This window comes from Tamandua tetradactyla, chromosome 3 (genome assembly GCF_023851605.1).
Source record: "Tamandua tetradactyla isolate mTamTet1 chromosome 3, mTamTet1.pri, whole genome shotgun sequence".
Classification (NCBI taxonomy): Eukaryota; Metazoa; Chordata; class Mammalia; order Pilosa; family Myrmecophagidae; genus Tamandua; species Tamandua tetradactyla.
Window position 1 is genome coordinate 204,570,803 of NC_135329.1, and position 21,867 is coordinate 204,592,669.

At 36.7% G+C, this 21,867-nt stretch overlaps 1 long non-coding RNA gene across 1 annotated transcript in view; it reads right to left on the reverse strand.

Annotated features, from left to right (window-relative positions):
* Positions 1–3,734: 3,734 nt before the first annotated feature.
* Positions 3,735–21,867, reverse strand: part of LOC143676614 (uncharacterized) — a 39,039-nt gene continuing 20,906 nt past the window's right edge. The window contains exon 4 of the long non-coding RNA XR_013172222.1: positions 3,735–3,903. This is a non-coding gene — a long non-coding RNA (uncharacterized LOC143676614). The remainder of the gene's footprint in view (positions 3,904–21,867) is intronic.

A 21,867-nucleotide genomic window follows, 5' to 3' on the forward strand; every position in this document is an offset into this window, starting at 1 on the left:
CCTTATGAATAATGAAGACAGTGAGAGGGTGGGTGAATTCCAGCCCACTTGAAGAATAGTAAAGCTGCATGTTAAATTGTATCCCAAATACGGTAAGTTTAAAGGAAGTAATTGGATCCACACACTGCAAAACTGGATTGAAACTGAAGACCAAATTCACACAGTTGATTTAAAAGTCAACTTTTTGGAAAAATCAACATTTAAATTAGCACACTCTTAATTGATGCTAAATACTTCACTTTATACACTCTTTTTTTTTTTTTAAAGTACCTGGCTCCAACCAATAGTTTACTTGTCCTCTTCTTTCCTTTTTCTGTTCCCCACTAAATCTAATGAACCAGTCAAATTCTTAATCTGATGTCAAGGGAACACTATTAAAACTGCTTTTTAAGCTGTGACTTTCTCTATATTATCAAATACTACTGTGCAATATTAATAAGCTTAGGGAAATCAGCAAATCACTTTATATTTGATATTCATTGATACTAGTGAAATATGCATTGTCCATAATTATGAAGTATGTCATTTTCACCGTGGGAAGCCCATTCACATTGACAGTCACAGAATTGAAAATAACCCAAATTTCTCTCTGCCAAGAGATAGCATTAACCAGTTATCATTCCTACCCACCGAAGTACAAAATGGTAACAAATCTACTGGGAACCACCCAATCTGCAGCATAGTTTTTTTTTTTAAATCTTTTTTAAACCTCAACACTCCCAGACAAAGAGTCCTTTCCCACAGCTGAGTGACACGGGCGGTAGCTCTCTCACCAGCTTCTCAGGGGGATTTGATGAAAATAGCAATATAAAATACCTCATGTGCAGCATGTGCTAGATCATCAGTAAATATCAGCTACTATTATTCACCGAAGATGTAAATTACGCCTTTCCTTCAAAGAAACCACGTGTTTCATAAAAATATGTTAGGTGAAGTTTAAAATATGAAAAAGCTGTTCTGGAAATTGCCGAAAACCCTTGCAAAGTCGTAAAGCAATCCGAACGAGCCGTGCAATGACCCTAAAAATTCTCATTAAAAGAAAATCATCTGGGTTTCCCAGTGCCTGCCTATGTAAACAAAAAAAAGAAAGAAAAAGAAAATCATCACCAAGTGAAGCTTGGCAAAGCTCACAAGCTTGATTTCAAGACTTGTCATGACCTACAGAGCTGTGCAGTTTCAGCGGCTTAAAAGTGGCTAAGCCCTGTGGTATCTGCCAACAAAGCAGGGATGTATATTTCATCAACTATTTTATTATCTAAAACAAGGTTTTTTTGTCCTCACCCATACCACATCCCATCCCATTTATGAACTCCCTGCTTTCTCCTCTGATAAAGGCCTCAGTAACCTAAAACAGTTTTTTAATTGTTTTAAAATCTGCTGTATATGTCAGGTTGTGAACTCATGAATGGAAGCATTTGTCTCTTCCTTTCTTCCTAAATGCCTTGGGGCTTGAACATGTTTGGTGACATATTTGGCGGGACCCACTGCTGACAGCAACTGAAATGAAGACTTCTTCCCCAAAGTCTTTGCTTCAGTGAACATTTTATTTCAAAAGCTCCCTAGTGCCAAAACCGTTGCTTTCAAAATAAACATTTTTTTCTTTTTTCCGTTTGAAAGAAGGTGTTAGTTTGAGGATTAAACTTTTCCAAAATAATGGAAGTATTTTCGTTTGTTGTTAAGATATATATTTTTCTTTGAGGTGGAGAGCATGTGTTTGTGTGAGCGTGTTGTTTAATCAGTTTATTTTAAATGAGAGTCGACTTGCCCTAAATATCAAAATATTTTAAAACCAATTCTTCCACCTTGGCCACAAAGTCACTAAATAGTTTGCAAGCAATTTTTCTGAAAAAAGTGCAGCTCTGGGCCTTATGACTATCAAACATAGCTTCAACTTTACAATTGTTGTTTTAATTCTTTATCAAATTAAATCCATACATACATTTTCAAACTCAAATAGCTCCACAAAATTTATAATTAAAAAGAACAATCCTCCTATTACCACTTCCAATCTTTGAGTCTCACTGTCCAAGGGCAATCATTTTTGACTTTCAGCTATTTCTTCTATCCCTCTACATTTCTAAGTAATATTTCTTGACTTTTTTTTGTGTGTGTGGTTATTCTCTTACTATCAAACACACACATGTTACCCCCTATCCCTTGTCCCTCATCTGATCTTCTCAGCAGTTATATAATACTTTGTTTAAATCAATACTCAATGTTTACATTATTAGAACATTATTATGACTTATGTGAATCATTTTGCCTTTTATTCCTTTGATTATGTCTCACCCTCTAATTTCTCTCTTCTCTCCTTTTGAAATTTATTTTAGTCAGTGGCTGGAAAGAAAATGGGGTCATTTAATTAGTTAATCATTATTCTGCTATTTCAAATCACTTTAGCTTTTTGTTTGACTTTCTGGTGATTTTATTCTGATCTGAACCTTAGCTCTCCTTCTGCACTCTCTCTCTCGGACTCTTTGGGTTTTGTTCTTTTTCTCATATTCACCATCATTCTATTCATTCCACAAATAATTATGGAAGCCCTTCAATGTGCACATACTCCCCCAGATTCTGAGTGGTGATGACAACAAACAAAAATCCCTGCCCCAATGGAGCTTATATTCTAGAGAGAGATACAGAGCAAAATGTAAGGGAAGTAAATTGCATGTCAAGTGGCAAATGCTAAAGCAAAAGCCACAAACAAAAAGGAATAAAAAGTGTCCAGAGCAGGAGGAGGTTGACACTTCAGTTTGGGTGGTGAGGAGACTCTTCACCGAGAAGGGCTCATGACCGAGCTGAGGGAGTAGCGGCTTACATATCTCATATTGACTTAGTAATTAACCGTATTAATCACATATCTTACTTTTCTAAAAGTTGCATTTGACTTTGCAGATCGGCTTGTCATGTTACAGTCTTTTGTGTTTTATTCATATTTTCTGTCCCCCTTACTGTGTTACTTTAAAAAAATGAAACCCATTTATTTTATATTTTGCAATTTGGGTGATTTTAGTACATGAAACCTCTGCTGGTTTTTTTCTTTTCAGTTGTTTTGCTCATGGTACTTTACTCAGTTCCTTGAATATTTCAACATTTCCTTCCTTCCTTCTTTCCTTGCTTTTTCTCTCTTTCATTACTGGAAGCTCATAATTCTTGGGAATTAATCTACTGGAATTCTTTGAATCTTGCATTAAAGGTTCATTCTTTATTCTTTAGCTACATTATGTTTCTACCAACTCAGGACTACTTTAAACTGAGGTCTTGGTTTGAGGTATTTAGGATTGAAATGGTAAGGAAAATTCAAGTTGCAAAGCAACCTCTGGTTACAAATTATAAAGGAAAAAATATGCCTCCAGTCACCCACTGCTTGCTAAACTTCTTAACCTGTAATTTGCTTTCAACTTGCAGCCTTCTGGTAAGTGTGTAGAGGAGAGAAGGATGAATGGGTGAATGAGGTCCGCAAGGAGAGAGGTGTTTCTACTTCATTCACACACTGAGAACATAGCCTATTAGATCACCCATCTTGATGCACTCTGGGTTTATATCCCATCCCCAGAGCTCAGGAGGCCATGATAACTGAAGTTCAATTTTGTCTAATATGGCAAATACCCTCAAGGATAGAGTTGACTTCAGTCTTCCCTCCCCTCTTCGGGTTACTGCTTTCAGTTAGCTTTTGGTTATTTCTTCTGTTGAAAATGAATTGGGGACCAAGGGTACAAAAAACAATTCAAGCATGAGATTTTATTTAACATTTTTTTAAGTTACTGATGAATTTAACTTATTCTTAGAATACTTTATTGGACATTTGTTGATTGATGTCTTTTATTTTTATTTTTGAACAATGTCCATTCAGTTCATTAATCATTTTGGATGGATAAAAAATGATGGATTATCTCTCGAGTAGCTCTAAAGAAAAAAAAAAGACATAAAATTACAAAAACCTAAATTATAGCACAAAATTTTAATAATCCACATGCAAACACTAAAATATAATGATTAAATATAATTTCAAAATCCCCATTCTGTATGGAAATTATAATTCAAAAGAATGAATAAAATTGCTTTGCTGCTAAAACCTCATTTAATTTAAAATAAAATCTAGAACTTGAGTTTTTACAAAGCTTATAATTCTATAATATATGTAATTGCAAGTAGGGACAGGAATAAGGGAAAGATTAAAATCATTTTAACCAGAAATGTCATGCCTTTCCTTGATATGACAGTCTTAATCTAATGGTTTAGGCTTTGAAGAGTCAGATTGCTTTGGGTAGGGAAAGTAAAATCTGATACCTGAAGTGGTTAGTTATGAAAGGGAAAAAAATTTACACTCAAGGGGATTGCATTAATTTGTAGATTAGAAATGATGAGATGGGATGAAAGAATTACCATGCTCATCCTTTGTCTTTCCCCATTGGATACAGAGAGAGTGACTGACTTTTCACCTGAGAAGGATCTAGAATCTTCTAAATGACTAATGACCAAATCTTTTATTCATATATTTTGCATGCATCAAAATGTTGTCCATTTTCAACTCACTTTGACTGTTTTTGGCTGGTTCCAAAATAATTGTCATTTTATAAAATGGCATCCACTTACTTTGAAGAGCTATCTTCTGGCAATAATGTGAGAAAAACAAGGCTAGCTACAACATTTACAGTGGTTGATTTTTACTACATTGGTGCCGAGGGCAGAGTTCGATCGTCAAATGTTTAAAAATCTAACTTTTTAAGAATTCAGAATTGGGGCAAATACTCATGGTGGTCTGTTATTTTCAGAATACTAAATATAAGACAGACAAGGAGTTCGAACATTTGGAATATAATATCATCCCAAGTTAAAGGACTGATGACAAGTTCTTAAAATACTTGAGCCTCATTTTTCTCATTTTAAAATGAGGAGTTCTGACAAATTCACTTCCAAATCTAATAGTCTATGATAATGTGATTATATTTTGTCTGAAAATCTTGATTCTATCCTAATGAAGAGGCAGGCTCTTTCAGATATTCTGATAGAATCATTAGGCCACCTGGAATCTTTAGTTGGAAACATAGACTCAGCATGATGTGAAATAATGTGTGCACTGCAATGAGCCCATATCCCATTAGTAGCTAATTAACAACCTTTTAAACGACATTCCTAAATGAATAACAAAATTCATGCCAAGGAACTCTGCTACCTCACCGACATTCCAGCTGTTATTTTGATTTTAGCTGTGCTGCAGTCTAGTGTCTGATGATTTCCATTTCCTTATTTCTAATCAATGTTTATAGAAATACTAATATCAAACCGTAATTACAGAAAAAATTATCGGAACTTCTTATCTTTCTAGTCCATGTTGCACCTTCATTTCCTCTAAAATCTTTCTGAAATGTCCTTTTCAGTATTCTTTTATCATCATCATTTAGTCAAGTAACTATTCCTGATAGAGCAATATCAGCGTTCAAAATACTTTTGTCTTATTAGAACTAAGTACAAAAATTTTTAAATAATAACTAAGAGACATAAGCAATGAGTGTCCTAACTAAATTTTAACCTGAATCCAAATTTAAGAATGCAATGAAATAGCATATTAGTCTTCAACTACTTATGACCATGATGAGAACTTTATACCTGGTGAAAAGACTATTAAGATCCAATACAATAATCTACTAATATCATAGAACCAACATTTAATAGCATAGTGCTTCCTCAAGGTAAGATGATATATATATCAAAGAAGTTAATTAGCTCATTATATATGCAGTGTGTGTGTGTGTGTGTGTGTGTGTGTATGCATTTTGTTGTAGATAACTATACTGAGAGGATATGAACTTTCTTATTGGCCGTCTAACAGTATAATAAATCTAACCAGACAATAATCAAGCACCACCCTCACCCCCACTTTTTGTAAACAGACTGATTTAGTAGAATACATAGTTACTTCCTGTATTTTGATATGATTATGCTGGCTTAGATTTCTCAAAGTTGAGTTTACAGAAATGTTTATGAATATTTAGCATACATATACACAATTGATTTTTTTGCTGCAACATGTCAAGGTAAATTACTTTTTCAGATGCTATACTGAATGAACATGTATGCATAATCACTTGGACATGTAACATGTCACTGGTACAAACTTCATCAAGAGAAAATAGTAATGAAATATCTCTGGAGTAGTTGTCTGCTGAAATGGAGAATAATCATCACAGTATTTTTCCACAATAAACTCCTGGCCAGTTAGTTGTTTCATCATTAAGGCTTAAGTTTTAGAATGGTCAGTATTGAACCACTGAGTAATAAATTTTGAATTAGAATTAAGTTTAACCTCATTGCTTTGTGCTTTGTTTTGTTTTTCATTTTTTAATGTATATGGATCAGTTTAAGAATAGTTTTCTTATATTTTTTGACAAATTATTCTGGATGTACTGCAATGTTGGAGAGAAAGTTATGAAATTATCCCTCTGGGTATAAATTTTGGCGTAATTCCCATCAGTGCTGTCTAGGGATATTTCTATTTTAACTTTTATACTAGTCCTCTCATTGGGTTAATGATTTTGTAGTTTGAATTGAGTTGATTTTAGGTTTGTTTGTTTTGTTCTTTTTTGCATGGACAGGCACTGGGAATTGAACCCGGGTCTTCGGTATGGCAGGCGAGAACTCTGCCTGCTGAACCACTGTGGCCTGCCAGGTCTAATTGATTTTAAATAACAATAATATATATTTCATATTCCACTACATGAGCAAGAATGGTGATTTTTTTCCTGTGGAACTTGACTTTTCCCTTTGTAAACTTGACGTGTGTCAGGTCCAAGCTTGAGAAGGGTTGATAATTTATGGAACAACAGAAAAGATATCCAGAAAGTGTTCAACAGGCTGAAATGAGAAGTCAGCATTTATCTCATGAAATTGAACAAGAAAGGATATAAAATTCTACATTGCAGTTCAAAATGTGCCCCATATAGCTATGAAACTGGGAGAGAGAGAATATCTCTCTTAAAAACAATCAATATAAAAAGAACTGAAAGATTCTGATTGACAGCAAGATTAATATTAAAAAAAAAATCTGTGATGTGGCTGCCAGAAATGCTAATGGTTTCCCAGATAATATAAATAGAAGCCTAATGTCTAGGTGAGCTGTCATTAAAGTGTGTAGCAACAGAATCACCTGGAATACTTATAAAAATGCAGATTCCAGGGGCCCTTCAACATCTACCAAATATGATCAAAGGTTTGGAAGTATGCCCTAGAATCTGCTTTTAATAGTCTCTGAAGTGATTTTCATACTAATACCCACCTAAGGATTAGTATAGAGAATAAATGGCATATATATGCACAGAGCTTGCACAGAGTGCAAATGTTCAAATAAATGGTAATTTTAAGTACTCTTTATGGTCTATTTATTAGTTACATTGGCACATTTGTAAAAGTCTTTAATGCGTCAAACTTTGCATTAACTACGTATGTGGGTCCTTTTGTGTCCTCCTTCCCTGCCTTGCATTCTTCCTTCCTTCCAAATTTCTCTTTTCTGGCTTTTAACAAATATTCATCAGAGGCTACTATATAGGGTATTATCTTTGGGTATGGGGAGATTTAAAAATAACATGGGACGTACCCACAGGCAATATATACCTCTCCTGGTAAGAGAGGTAAAAACTGCATATAAATAGGCATAAGAGAATGTAAAGGCTCAGGGAAATTTCTGGAATTGCCTGCGTCATAGCAGTGCTCCAAATGAGAGATGGAGCAATAAGAACAGACATTGGCATTCACCTCCGGTATCCTCTTAATGGAGGTCATTTCCTTCAACAAGAAGACCCTCGCTGGAGGAAGTGAAGAGCCTCTTGAAAAAGGCAAGCTGTGTTCTGTTCTCACTACAACCTCCTCCATCCTTCTTATCCTCCTCCCCACACCCCTCCACAGACATTAAATCCTGCTCCCTATGATGACCGAATCTTAGGAATGCTCCTTGATATTACTGGAAATGATTTCATGCTCCATCACCTTCAAAATCTAAACCAGAACTTCTCAAACTTTAATGTGCTTGTGACTCAGAGCTCTTGTTAAAGGGCAGATTTCAATTCAGTAGGTCTGAAGTAGAGTCTGAGAACCTACATTTCTAAAAAGCTCTTGGGTAACTCTGACGTTCCTGGTTGAAAATTTCTGTCTGTCAATACAATATTCAGTTTAACAGAAAATCAGCTAAAAGTTAAAATACCACCTTGAAAAACAAGCATAATAAACAATCAGAAATCAACAGTGCATCAAAAGCAAGACTCTGACCAAATTATTCTGTGAAATAATTTTTAAAGGTGAAATGGAGAATTTCCTACATATTTAGAGTTGCCTGAGAAATGTCTCCACAATTTTGTGGTTTTATATTTTTCCAAGATATCACTGAAGCTGCAGCTAATTGCATTTCTCCTGCTACAAAAATATTTTTTCATGCTACAGTGATTCATGAATCACCCGATTATGTATGTTTATTAGGTGACAGCTCTTGTTGACAGTGGCAGAGCATAAAATGCTTTCAGAGGAAATAAGAGATCCAGGTGTATGATTTGGTTTACACAATATCACATTGTTCCCATCGTGCTTTGGGGGATGTTTATTAACGTTTATTATTTTGTGATATGACCACATGCAGGTTTAAATTCCAGATTGTCGTTGTATTAGTCAGATTTGTCCAGAGAAACAGAACTGACAGAATATATTATATATATATTATATAAAAAATTATATATATATCCTGTAGGGCAGGTCATAAGATGGAAATGCCTTTGAAGGTTTCTATGAATATCCCAGGAGAAGCTGGCTGGATGTAGTAGAAAGGAAAATTATTTTTCTCTGATTCCTGAAGTCATAAGTTCACCTTTTAAGTTTTCATTGCTGAAGGCAGTCTTCTTTGTTGATTGTAGATGTATCAACCATCCGTGAAATCAACAAACCAATGGTTTAAATCCATTAAATAGCCTCACAAAAACAATTAGGCTGGTTCTTGCTTGACTGCACAATTCTACTCCATAACCTAACCAAGTTAACACATGAACTTAACCATCACAGCCATCTTTCTTTAAAGAGTATGAAGAAAATAAATCATTGAAAAAAGAAAAATAAGAATTAAGCATTTAGATAATAGTGCAGACTCAATCTTGAGATCAAGAGATTATCTTGGATTATCTGGGATAGCCCAGTCCAACCACATGGGTCTTTCAAAAGTGGTGGATCTTTCTCATCTGAGGTGAGAGTCAAGGAAATGTGACTTTAGAGGAATGATAGAGTTTCTATGTCACTGGTTTTGAAGATCAGTGTCAGAAGACCACTAGCAAAGGAATGTAAGAATGTGGGCAACCTTTCAAAGCTAGGAATGGATTCTTTCTTAGAGCTTCTGGAAATGAATGCAGGCCTGTCGACACCTTGACTTTATCCTAGCAAGACCCAAGTTGCACTTCTAACATACAGAACTGTAAGATGATAAATTTGGTGGGTTTAAACCACTAAGTTGTGTGATTTGTCTCATCAGTATTTAGAAAACTAATAATAGGTTTTTAGTTTATAGGGGCACAAGATCACATTCTCACTTCTAACTCTTGGTTCCTGGACCTATGTTCTCTAGTTAAGGGGGAAATAGAGCACCATATATCGGTTGCTGATTGTGATGATTTAGAGGCTTCATGGACACCGGAAGATCATCCTGTTAAAGCCAATCCATTCCTGTGGGTGTAGACCTTCCGTAGGTAGGACTTTTTGATTAGGTTATTTCAGCTGATGTGTACCCCAGGTGGGTCTTAATCCTCTTACTTGAGTCCTTTACGAAAGGATGAAATTCAGAGAAAGGCACTGAAAAAAAAGCCATATAAGCTGAGAAAGAAAGCCACAGAAGCAAGAAGCTGAAAGCACGGAAGCCTAGAAGAGAAGGGAGAAATCAGCAGATGCTGCCATGCACCTTGCCATCTGATATGGTATTGTCCAGTTATCATCTTGATAATGCCTTACTTTGGATATTTTCATGGTAAATCCCTGCTGCAAGAGCCAACCCAGTTCTGGTATACTGTATTTCAGCAGCTTTAGGGAACTAAAACACTGACATAGCACATTTACTGAGGCCTCTACTAGTATTCAGGCCACTAAAACAAGTGGTGCACAATGGGTTGGCTTAGCAACAGGAACTTATGCTTCTTCTCAGGTTTGGTCCATTCTTGTTTGGTGGAAATCCATGGGTTCCTTGGCTATCCTATCATATGGCTATGCTCTCTCCTTTGTCTCCTTGGTTCTGTTAACTTCTGACTTCCAGCTCCTCTTTTACAAGGTGCTATCTCTTTTATAAGGTCTCCAGTTATAGGATTAAGACCTATCCTGATTCAGTTGGCCACACCCTAATTTAAAATAAGGTCTTCCAATAGTCCTATTTACAGTGGGTTCATACCCACAGGATTTCGATTTAGATTAGGAACATGCTTTTTTTTCCCCTGAGATACGTGATTCGACCTTCCCCAAACCCTGTGAGATGTCATTTCTCATCAAGTATTGTCGGTGCTCAGTAGACCCCTCCTCTATGTTATAAGGCTAGCAGCTTCTGAAGGATGGCATAGATGTTATAAATTGGTGCATCTTGAACTTGACTGAGGTAATATTCTGTGAAATATTGTGAGAACAAATAAGTCATTGATTAAGTCCTTAAATGATTGTTCTGGACAAAAGCATTGTAGAAATAGAAAGAGACATATCTATGTGAAAATTATTTGCGTACTTGAGAGAGGACAAAAGGGTCTGATGTAGTCAAGCTGCCTTTAGGAGAAAGACTGTTTTCCCTGGGGTATTTTTCCATATCAAGTGCTCAACATTGCTTTATTATGTTGGAGATGGAAAACTCAGCAGTGGTGGCAATCAGATCAGTGTTGGTTAAACATGTCATTGAAACCAGGCATTATCTCCATTCCTGCAAGTATGCCCCATTAAGCAAGCATTGGCAATGATTGGAGAAAGGAACTCACTGACATCCAGAGAATAGCCCATCTTATCCTTAATATTGAGTATCTGCAGAGGGTGCATTGGTGAGCATTCTCATGGAGCACAAATAACCTTCCACAATCTCATTCTGAGAAGTCCACTCACGTGCCACTTCCCCAGACCTTGTCACTAAATTTTTTCCTTCCAAACATCTGACTATCTGGTCAAACAATTAGATTCTGCTAATGAGTTGACATAGATCCATGCCATTTTTTCTTTCCAGGAATAGAGGAGAACAAAATGAGTTGCTTGAAGGTTTTCCCACTGGGAGAAATTTATTTCTCTGTTGGTTGTTGGAATACTCCTGAGTGTGGCTATAATGCTCCACAACCTTGGTTAAGTTTATTCCTAGATACTCGATTCTTTTAGTTGCTATTATGAATGGAATTTTTTTCTTGATTACCACCTTAAGTAATACATTACTAGTATATAGAAACACTACCATTTTTTGTGTGTGTTTGTTGATCTTGTATCCTGAAAGGTTGCTGAACTCAATTATTACTTCAAGCAGCCTTGTCAGAGCTTTTTGGGATTTTTAAATATAGGATCATGTCATCTCCATATAAGAGTTTTACTTCCTCCTTTCCAATTTGGATGTCTTTTATTTCTTTTACTTGCCTAACTGCTCTAACTAGACTTCTAGCACAATGTTGAATAGAAATTGTCACAATGGACATTCTTGTCTTGTTCCCAATCTTAGAGGGGAAAATTATAGTTTCTTACAATTGAGTATGATGTTAGCTGTGGGTATTTTATATATACTGTTTATCATGTTGAGAATGTTTCCTTCTATTTCTACTTTTGAAATGTTTTTATCAAGAAAGGATGCCAAATTTTGTCAAATGCTTTTTTGGCATTAATTGAGATGATCATGTGTTTCCCCTTAGATTTGTCAGTATGGTGTATTACATCAATTGGTTTTCTTGTGTTGAACCACTGTTGCATACCTGGGAAAAAGCCCCCTTGGTCATGTTGCATAATTCTTTAAGGTGCCCTTGGCTTCAATATGCAAGTATTTTGTTGAGGATTTCTGCATCTATATTCATTAGGGAGATTGGTCTGTAGTTCATAGTATCTTTATAGGCTTTGGTATTGGGGTGACGTTGGCTTCACAGAATGAGTTAGATAGTGTTCCCTCTTCTTCAGTTCCCTCTGGAAGAGTTTGAGCAGAAATGGTGTTAATTCTTCTTGGAATGTGAAGCCATCTGCTCCTAGGCTTTTCTTTGTTGGCAGGTTTTGGTGACTGATTTAAGCTGTTTACTTGTGATTGGTTTGTTGAGGTCTCCATTTCTTCTCGAGTCAGTGTAGGTTGTTTGTGTATTTCTAAGAAATTGTCTATTTATCTAAGTTTTCTAGTTTGTTGGTAAAAAGTTGTTTGTACTTTCCTCTTATGATCTTTTTTTATTTCTCTGGGATCTGTGGTAATGGTCACTCTCATTTCTGATTTTGTCTATTTGCATCTTCTCACTTTTTAACTTTGTCAGTCTAGCCAAGGGTTTGTCTATTTTATTAATCTTTTCAATGAACCAATGTCTGGTTTTATTGATTCTCCGTATTATTTTTTTTTGGTTCTCCATTTCATTTATTTCCACTCTAATTTTTGTTATTTCTTTCCTTCTGCTTGCTTTGGGATAGTTTGCTGTTCTTTCCCTACTTTCTCCAGTTGTTAAGTTAGGTCGTCGTTTTAGCTCTTCCTTCCTTTTTAATGTAGGTGTTTAGTGCTATAAATTTCCTTTTAAGTACCACCTCTGCTACATCCATAAATTTTTATATGTTGTGTTCTCACTTTCATTCATCTCAAGATAGTTACTGATTTCTCTTGCAATTTATTCTTTGACCCACTGGTTGTTTACAAGTGTGTTGCTTAACCTCCATATATTTTTGAAATTTCTGGTTCTCTAATTGTTATTATTTCCAGCTTAATTCCATTATGATGAAAGAAGGTGCTTTGTATAATGTCAACATTTTAAAATTTATTAAGATCTGTTTTGTGTCCCAGCATATGGCCTATTCTGAACAATTGCCCCATTAGCACTTGAAAAGTATGTATATCCTGCTGTTTTGGGGGTGCAATAAATAATATATATCTGTTAGGTCTATTTCATTTGTCATATTATTTAGGTTCTCTGTTTCCTTATTAATCCTCTGTCTAGATGTTCAGTATATTCAGGAGACTGCTGTGTTGAAATCTCCCACTATTATTGTAGAGACATCTATTATTGCCTTCAGTTTTTCCAGTGTTTTTCTCATGTGCTTTGGGATATCTTCATTAAGTGTTTAAATATTTATCATTGTTATTTCTTCTTGGTGAATTGCTCCCTTTATTAATATATAGTGTCCCATGTTGTCTCATAACAATTTTACATATAAAGTCTATATAGCTACCCCAGGTTTTGGTTGCTGTTTTTCCATCCATTCACTTTCAAAATATTTGTTTCTTTGGATCCAAAAAAAATGAATTTCTTATAAACAGCATATAAATGGACTGTATTTTCTAATCTATTCTGCCAATCTGTGCCTTTTGTCTCTAGAGTTTAATCCATTAACATTCACTGTTATTACTGTAAAAGCCATCCTTACTTTGAACAATTTTATCATTGGCTTTTATTTGTCAGATCTATTCTCTTTTTATCCTTTTAGTTATCCTTACTAATCATCATTTCTGTACTCTTTTCCAAATCTCTCCCTCCTGTCTTTTTTTTTTTTTTTTGCTAGCAGAACTCCCTTTAGTATTTCTTATAGGGCAGGTTTCTTATTAATACATCCTCTCAGCTATTGTTTATCTGTGAGTATTTTAAACTTTCCCTCATTTTTAAAGGATAGCTTTACTGGATAAAGAATTCTTGACTGGCAATTTTTCTTTGTCAGTATCTTAAAAATATTGTACCATTGCCTTCTTGCCTCCATGGTGTCCGACTAGTAGTAAGAATTTAGCCTTATGTGGCCTCATGTATTGGTTAATCACGTTTATCTTACTGCTTTCAAGATTCTCTCCTCTTGGCACTTGACAGTCTGATTAGTATGTTTCTTGGGGTGGGTCTATTCAGATTTGGAGTATGTTATGCCTTTTTGACTTGCAGATTTATGTCTTTTATAAGAGTTTGGAAATTTCCTGTAATCATTTCCTCAAATATATTTCCTGGCCCTTTACTCATCCCTTCTCCTTCTATGATTCATATATTTGTACACTTCATATTTTCAATCATTTCCCTGAGATCCAGCTCAAATGTTTCCATTTTATTCACTTGTTCTTTTGTGTGTTTAAATTCAGTTGCTTTGTCCTGTAGTTCCCTGATCCTTTCTTCTGCCTCTTCTAATCTGCTGCTGTGTGTCTCTAGTATATATTTTTAATTTTACCTACAGCATCTTTCATTTACATAAGATCTGCCTCTACTTTATGCACTTCTAATGGCTTTACAATATCCTTTATCTCTTCAACAATCCTGTTGAAATTATTTGAGATTTGTTTAAACATCCTTGATTAGTTGTTCCAAAGTCTAAGTCTCCTCCAGCTTTTTAATTAGATCATTCAGATTGGCCATGTCTTCTTGTTTTTTGCTGTGCCTTGTAATTTTTGGCTCATTTCTGGGCATGTGATTATCTTCATAAGACTATTTTGAAAGTTGGCTTCCCTCTTTTGTCTAAGATTTTGTTGTTGCCTCGGTTCACACTGAAGGAGCCCTTTGACATTTGGTTTATCAGTATTTACCAAAGAAGCCAGGGCCAGGGTCTCATGCAGGGGGTGCAGACCTGTCCTGAAGGGTGGTAGAAGTAGGCAGGAAAGCAGCTTCCTGAACTGCACCTTCCCAGCCTTCTCAGCAGACGGCACTATTGGGCAACCTATGCCTCACAACCCGGCTGTGCAAGGTCCACTCCAGACTTGGGTGTGAGGGTTGTTACTGGGAGTCACCATGCAGCTCTCTTTCTCACCCCTCCTTCTTTGTTCATGAAAATAGTAGAGCCATGAGTGGCCTGCTTTTCTACATGAAAATGTTCAAGGTGTGGGACTCAGAGGGATGCCTTTGCCAGCCAATTAGACCAGGACTGCATTCCCTTATTTTCCCAAGGGGAGGATCTATCTGTCTTTTGCAACATTTGAGTTCACTCACACCTAATTCTCTGCATAGTTTATCCATTTCTTCAGCCAGTTCTTCTTTTTATATTGCAGTGATTCTTCCCTGATCTCCCAAGCCTGCAAACTACTGTTTTGGAAAGTTTTTGCCTGTTTTCTAGGTGGTTTTGGTGGATGAGTAAGTTCTTCCTGTCCTTATTCCACTATCTTCTCAAATGTCTCCTAAGGTAGTGACCTCTAAACAGTAATTTAAGGTGACATCAGTTGTCCTGGAGTTGACAGCAGCTCTATATGGCTGTGAGGGTGCAGGTGCCTAGTTTGGTAAAAATATGTGGTTAACTTAACCAAGTTAAGTCTTCTACAGCTTTGTAAGCTAGACTGTTATCTGTCACTTTTCCTCATACAAATGACACCAGGAGACTTAACCATTAAAGGGAATACAGGGTCAGAAATAAAATGAATCATCTGTCTTCAGTTTTCAGGTCGTGAGGTGAGATAGACAACGTCAGCGACACAGGGCATGGAAGGACAGTATGGAAGTGATGTTTTCTGAAGCAATTAAATGAAATATTATTAATCATAAGAAGCACCAGATTTTTCATAATGTGTCATGCTTTGCAGATAATTTTCTAGACTCTTTTGCTCCATTTGTCTTTTATTTACTCTTTACATTTATTCCATCAGTAACTGAGGAACAGTGCATGTATCATTAAAAATTTTCATTCCTTGTTTTATTTAATTGCTCTTTAGAAATTCAGATTTGCCTTGGAAATGAATCTATATTTTGTAGCTTGCTGGACCAAATAAGTCTTGTGATTAGCCTTATTTTTCTACATATGGATCAAAGTTATATTTAAAGTGTGTAAGTAAGTATTAAAATTGGTGGTGAGACACAGTTGATTCTCAGCCAAGTGGAAAGCATATTACTGAGTGAAAAATTTTTTCCTAGGAAATAAATACATATGCATCCAAGTCATAAGTGTGGGCGAGAATGTGCTCAAACTGAAAGACATTGTAGATAATTTGACATGACCTCGTTTCCTGAGCATACACCTCCAATTTTGGATTTATGAAGACACAGACTGCAGAAGTCAAGTGATGGAAACTTATTCCCATCATTATGTAAAGCCAAGACTATCCCATATCCTAAGCAATATAAATGAAAGTACCAAGAATACAGATTATTTCTGAAAATCAGAAGTATCTAGGAGCAGTAGACAATTCCTCTTTGGAAGATATTGTACCAATTGCTGTTGTCTTATTTAAAGAAAAGACAATAAGGTCTAGACAGAAAATGGACTACTTGCTTGCATTTGGGGTAGCAGAAAAGGAATCAACTCATTTTGTGGGAATAAAACCACACACACACACACACACACACACACACACGAACACACAGAGAGCATATGGTAATAGCTTTAAAGAAGAGAGGAAATCAGAGATAGATGTAAATGATGCCCCTTGGAAGGCAAGTGCCTGTCCAGAGAGGTGACATTGAAGAAATGTCCTAGGCAAGTAAAGTGCCAGTGAAACATGTAGGAACCCAGTTTCTCCAGGCATTGAATGCTATTTAAGTCTATGAAATAATTCTACTTAGTTCAATTAGACACATTTAATAGGACACAGTTTTAGATGTGTTCTTTTGTATAATCTTTTGACTAATACATTTGAAACAGGTTTGTTTATTAATAGCCAAATTGTCAAATTTGATCTCACTTCTCTAGCATTTCTGTATCTTCACTGGCAGTTAGACAAAATGAAAGTTTCTCAAGCTTTCTCTATGACTCTGCTAGCATCTTAAGCACTAGTGATAAACCAAACAAAAGTTCAAGGAATCAGGGCAGCTGTGCAGTGTTGATGAGAAAAAAAATAACAGACACCTTCATTGGTTTTGAAAACGGGTTTTCAAAGTCAATGCAAAAAAAAAAAAAAATGCAAGCGACAAAATGATAAAATTATAGATGTAGAACAGATGGCTGGTTCCCAGAGGCTAGGGAGGAGATTAATTTGGGAGGTGGCTGTGGCTGTACAGGGGATAAGAGGAGTGATGCGGGGTGATAGATACGTACAATGTCTTGATTGTGGAGATGACTTGGCAGGTGTTTAGAAATGCCAAATATACCACACTGTACAATCGAAATATGTGCAGTTTATTTAATATAGCTGTTTAAAAAAACAATACAGGTGCTTCCGCTTAGGTTGTAGAAATACAAACTGGGGGACTGGGAAAAAAAAAACCCTACCTCCTTCCCAGACCCTTCTCCCAGAGCAGCAAAACCTGCTGGCAAGTGGGACAGAAACAGAAAACGGTCCCATTACCAGAGCTCTGGAAAAGAGTCACTCCTTTAAGGGAAGGGTAAAAACCAAGGACGTTTGCCCAGGGGGTGGGTGAGAAACCTCTTTGGACGCAATAACCAGCGGATGTAAAGCTATTGGAGGGTCAGGAGGCTTCCCCACCTGAGACCCGCCAAAGAAGAAAAGCAATTCGGTGAAAGAGCAGAAACACTAAGGGAGCCCTCCCCGCGCCTGCGGCTGGCCCGGGAGCGCCGAGCCTGTTCCCCACGCGCGCCACGCACAGAGCGACAAGCTGTAGCAGACTGCCCGTGAGACCGCACCTGCCCCCGAGAGACCTGAGACCCCTCTTCAGCTCGGGTGTGCAGGAGCTGCTCAGAGTTGAGGTGAGAACAGGAACACCGAGAAAATTCCTCCAGAACGCCAGGTCCACACCAAGCACAAGCTGGTGGCAGCCCCCGTGGGATGAATTTGAAGCCTGTGGCTCATGGAAGGTAGTATGGCAGCGACAAAACCCACACCCAGCTCAACCACTGACTATTTGGACTCAAGCCTCCCCCGTCCCACCCACCAACCTAAATGTGCATGCATCCAGGAACAGAGCTTCCAAAAAATGAAATGCAAAACCGCTATAATTGAAAGACAAACTAGATATGTTAACGATGATAGAGATTTCAAAACTCCTTTATCAGTAATTGATGGAACAAGCCGGAAAAAAATCAGTAGTATTTAAAATATCTGAACATCGCAATGAACCAACTGAACCTAATTTACCTATGGAACTCTACAATCATGGCTTACACATGATTTTCAAGTCCTACCTGAAACATTTATCAACGTGGATCATACTTTGGGGTCATAAAACAAATCTCAACAAATTAAGAAGGCTTGAAATTATACAAAGTATGTTCTCTTGAATAATAGAATTATTACATATTAATAATGGAAAGATATCTTAAAAATCCTAAATATTTGTTTAATTCACCATATCTATACATTAAAAGATAAAAAACAATTAAATAAAAATCTTTGAAAATATACCAATAACTAAAAATTCTAAATATTTGGAAGACAAACACACTTCAAAATAAACACACTTCAAAATAACCTATGGGTCAAAAAAGAAATTAACAAATATTTGATTTGAAAAAGAAAAATATCAAAACAATCAAAATCTGCGGAATACAGCTAAAGCATTAATAAGGAGAAAAATGATAGATTAAATACTCACATGCTTAGGAGAAAAATTATAGATTAAATACTCATATACAAATTATCAGATCCATAATCTAAGCTTCCACTGTAAGAAACTAGGGAATAAAGCAAATTAAACTCAAAGTTAGCATATGGAAGGATAAGATAAAAAGAAAGGAGGTTATTAATGAAATTAAAAACAGAAACCTATAGAGAAAATCAAGTAACAAGGAGATTCTTTGTGAAGGTCAATACAGCGATGCCTTTCTAATAAGACACATCATGATAAAATGGAAAAACATAAAAACTACCAATATCAGGAATGAGAGGACATACATGTATATTCTACAGGCATTAAAGGATAATAAGAAAATAGTGTGAATAACTGTATGCCAATAAATTGATAACTTACATGAAATGGACAAATTCCTTAAAAAACACAATCTACCAGAGCTCACCCAAGAAGAAACAGATAACCAGAATACCCTGAAATCTATTAAATTCAATTTCTAGTTAAAACATTTGCATAAAACTCTGGGTCCAGATAGCTTCACACTGAATTATAGTGAGCATTTAATCAAACTGTGCCATTGGATTGGCATTGATCAATGGAGCAGAATAAAGAGTCCAAAATTTGTCACCCACGAACATATGGTTTACTGGCTTGCGTTAATGATGCAAAGGCAATCTAAAGGGAAAAGTCATGTTTTCAATATACTTTATTTAAACAATTACATAACCATGTGGAGGAAAATATACTGTGACCCTTGCCTCACACCATATTCTAAAATCAATTCAGTATTGATCAGAAACCTACCTATAAACGCTTAAAACTATAAAATAGCTTGGAGAAAATTGTCAGGATCTTGGATCATAGCAATCATAGTCCAGTTAGGGGACAAAACACATGCCAATCATTTGAATAGGAAAAATTTATCATGAAGAATTTTCTATGAGAAAAATAGAATTACCTACTGTAAGAGGGGTTTAAAAATGATTGTACTATACACACAGAAATATCAAGTGCTTGAGGAAGCTACTATCCCTGGGACTGCTGGGAGTTAAAAAGGACAGAACTCATCAGTTTTATCCAACCCCAAAGCTGAGATTCTGAATGGCTGCCAGAGAAATCCACGGTCTGAGGGTGGTGAGGAAACGTGCTAGAGGCGGTGGCCATAGCTGAACAGTGTGGGTGCTTAGATGAATGCACCCTAGAAGAAAGAAGAAACATCCTTTCCTTATGCTTTGACCTGGCAGCCTCTCTTTCATGCCTTCTAATGGCAAAGACAATCATCAATCCTCCTGGAAAAGAAGAGATGTCCACAGGGTAGAGCCACAGTAAAAAGGAGGGTGAAGAAGAGTGGATTTGGAGCTGACAGACAGTACATGAATAACTAAAACAGTTCCTTCCTTTGGCTACTCAGCATCAGTACTCATCTTTCTACACAATTTGAAATTCCCTACATCAACGAAAAACTCTGCATTTCTACTTAAAATAATGCAGCTATCCTTCCTAAAACTGAAGAATTTCTCACCCATTTCCCAAAATGAAGAGACAACCCATTTCAACAGTCGTTGTTTCAACCCCTGGATGCATTAAGTACTTCTCCTGACCAGTTACAATCCTAAAGGGCTGGACACCTGGCATGTTATATTGGTAGGAAGCAGCTGCCTGGCATTAGGTAGAATGGATGAACTTCTGTTAGAATGCAAGCTGCAGCAGGAGAGTTTAGTTCCTACTGAAGCATCTTGGAAGACTTCCTGGAGGAGGGAAATTTTGTTCAGGGCCCAGAAGTATAGGTAAGTTATCTCTTGTAGGTTGAGATGGAAAGACAATCCAGCATATGGGACAGTGTGGACAAAAATAGTAAAGTAGGAAAATGTGACTGAAATTTAAATACATGAGGAGGTGAAAATTTCCTCATATCCACCATTCAGGTCAAGGGCAATGTCCTGGCAGGTGCTTTGTTGAGAAGGACTTGGAGGTCGCACTGGCTCAGTGAAATGAACATCACAATGGGCTGGCAATGTGGGCCAACGCCACAGGGCTGCAAAGGGGTGGTGGGGGGTAATTTTTGCCATCTTTTGTTTAAATCACATCATTTACCATGAAGCTGTGCTAAATGGTTTTTTATTCATTGTATCTGCTCATAAGAAACTAGATAAATAGTGAAACATTGAAACTTTCATCCGGAAAAAGTTTCTTTTACATACAAGGGATCTGCATGACATGTCATCTGCTGAGCTATATCCTGGAGTGACAAATGTTGCCATTTTCTACCGAAATGGCAGACTAGTGTTTTCTGGTGGGTGATGAGGGGAGGGCGTGTTTGAAAGTAGAGGTAAACAAGTGTCCATTTTGAGTAACGACTGTCCCTTGCTCAAAACACCAGCAGAGGAGAGTGGTCCAAAGGCTTCTACATCTCCCTGCACCCATAGAAGCTGTTGCAACAGGACTCACTGTTATAACTGGATATTTCCTTGCCCTCTCCTTGTCCTTCCTATAACCTGAGACCCTCATGGTCAATTTACCCCAGCCCCAACCAGCTCTAACTGGTTCTTGGGGATTCCCTGACCACACTTGCACACTCCTTATGAACCGTTACCGAGAATAAGCTAATGACCTCTATTCCCAAAATGATCCACCCATCGTGCTAAGGATGCCATTTTCTGATCATGTGAGGTGTGATTTAGCAGGATGCCACCCATGCATGCTCCCCTTTTCTCCACCCATCCCTATGTCTCCCAACCCTCTAAGCCCAGCCCTTGCATGGAGCCCATGGACATTCTCAGCTCCCTCCAATCAGGAAGACAGATTTGAGCTTACTACTGTCTCCTTGCTTGGTGGCTTCACAATAACCCTTTCTTTTCCCAAAATCCTGGTGCCATTGATTTCTGTGCATATCGGGCAACAAGCCCTCTGCTCAGTAACAACATGCTATAAATTTTTACGTATTTGAACTGTTAGAGACGTTAAGCACATAAGATCTTCTTCCTCCAAATGGTTTTTTTCGAGGAAGAAATCAGTTTTTATTTTGCCATCTGATAAGTTTTGGAACTAGTCATGTCATAGATGTTCACTTTAATTCTTTCCTAAAAGAAAAAACTTTTCTGCATCATGAGACATCTTGAATAGAATACATTTCTTTGGGAAAATTGTTACAATGAAACATTAATCGGCTGCTTAACATGAAGCTTTTTTTCAAATATCCACCCCCATTGTTTATTGAAAGACACTTCTGTAGATTTCCCCGCAGAAGCATTTTTAAAGTACTGTGAAATTATTACTCAATTTAAAACTGGTTTCAACAGTTCCTCTAGGA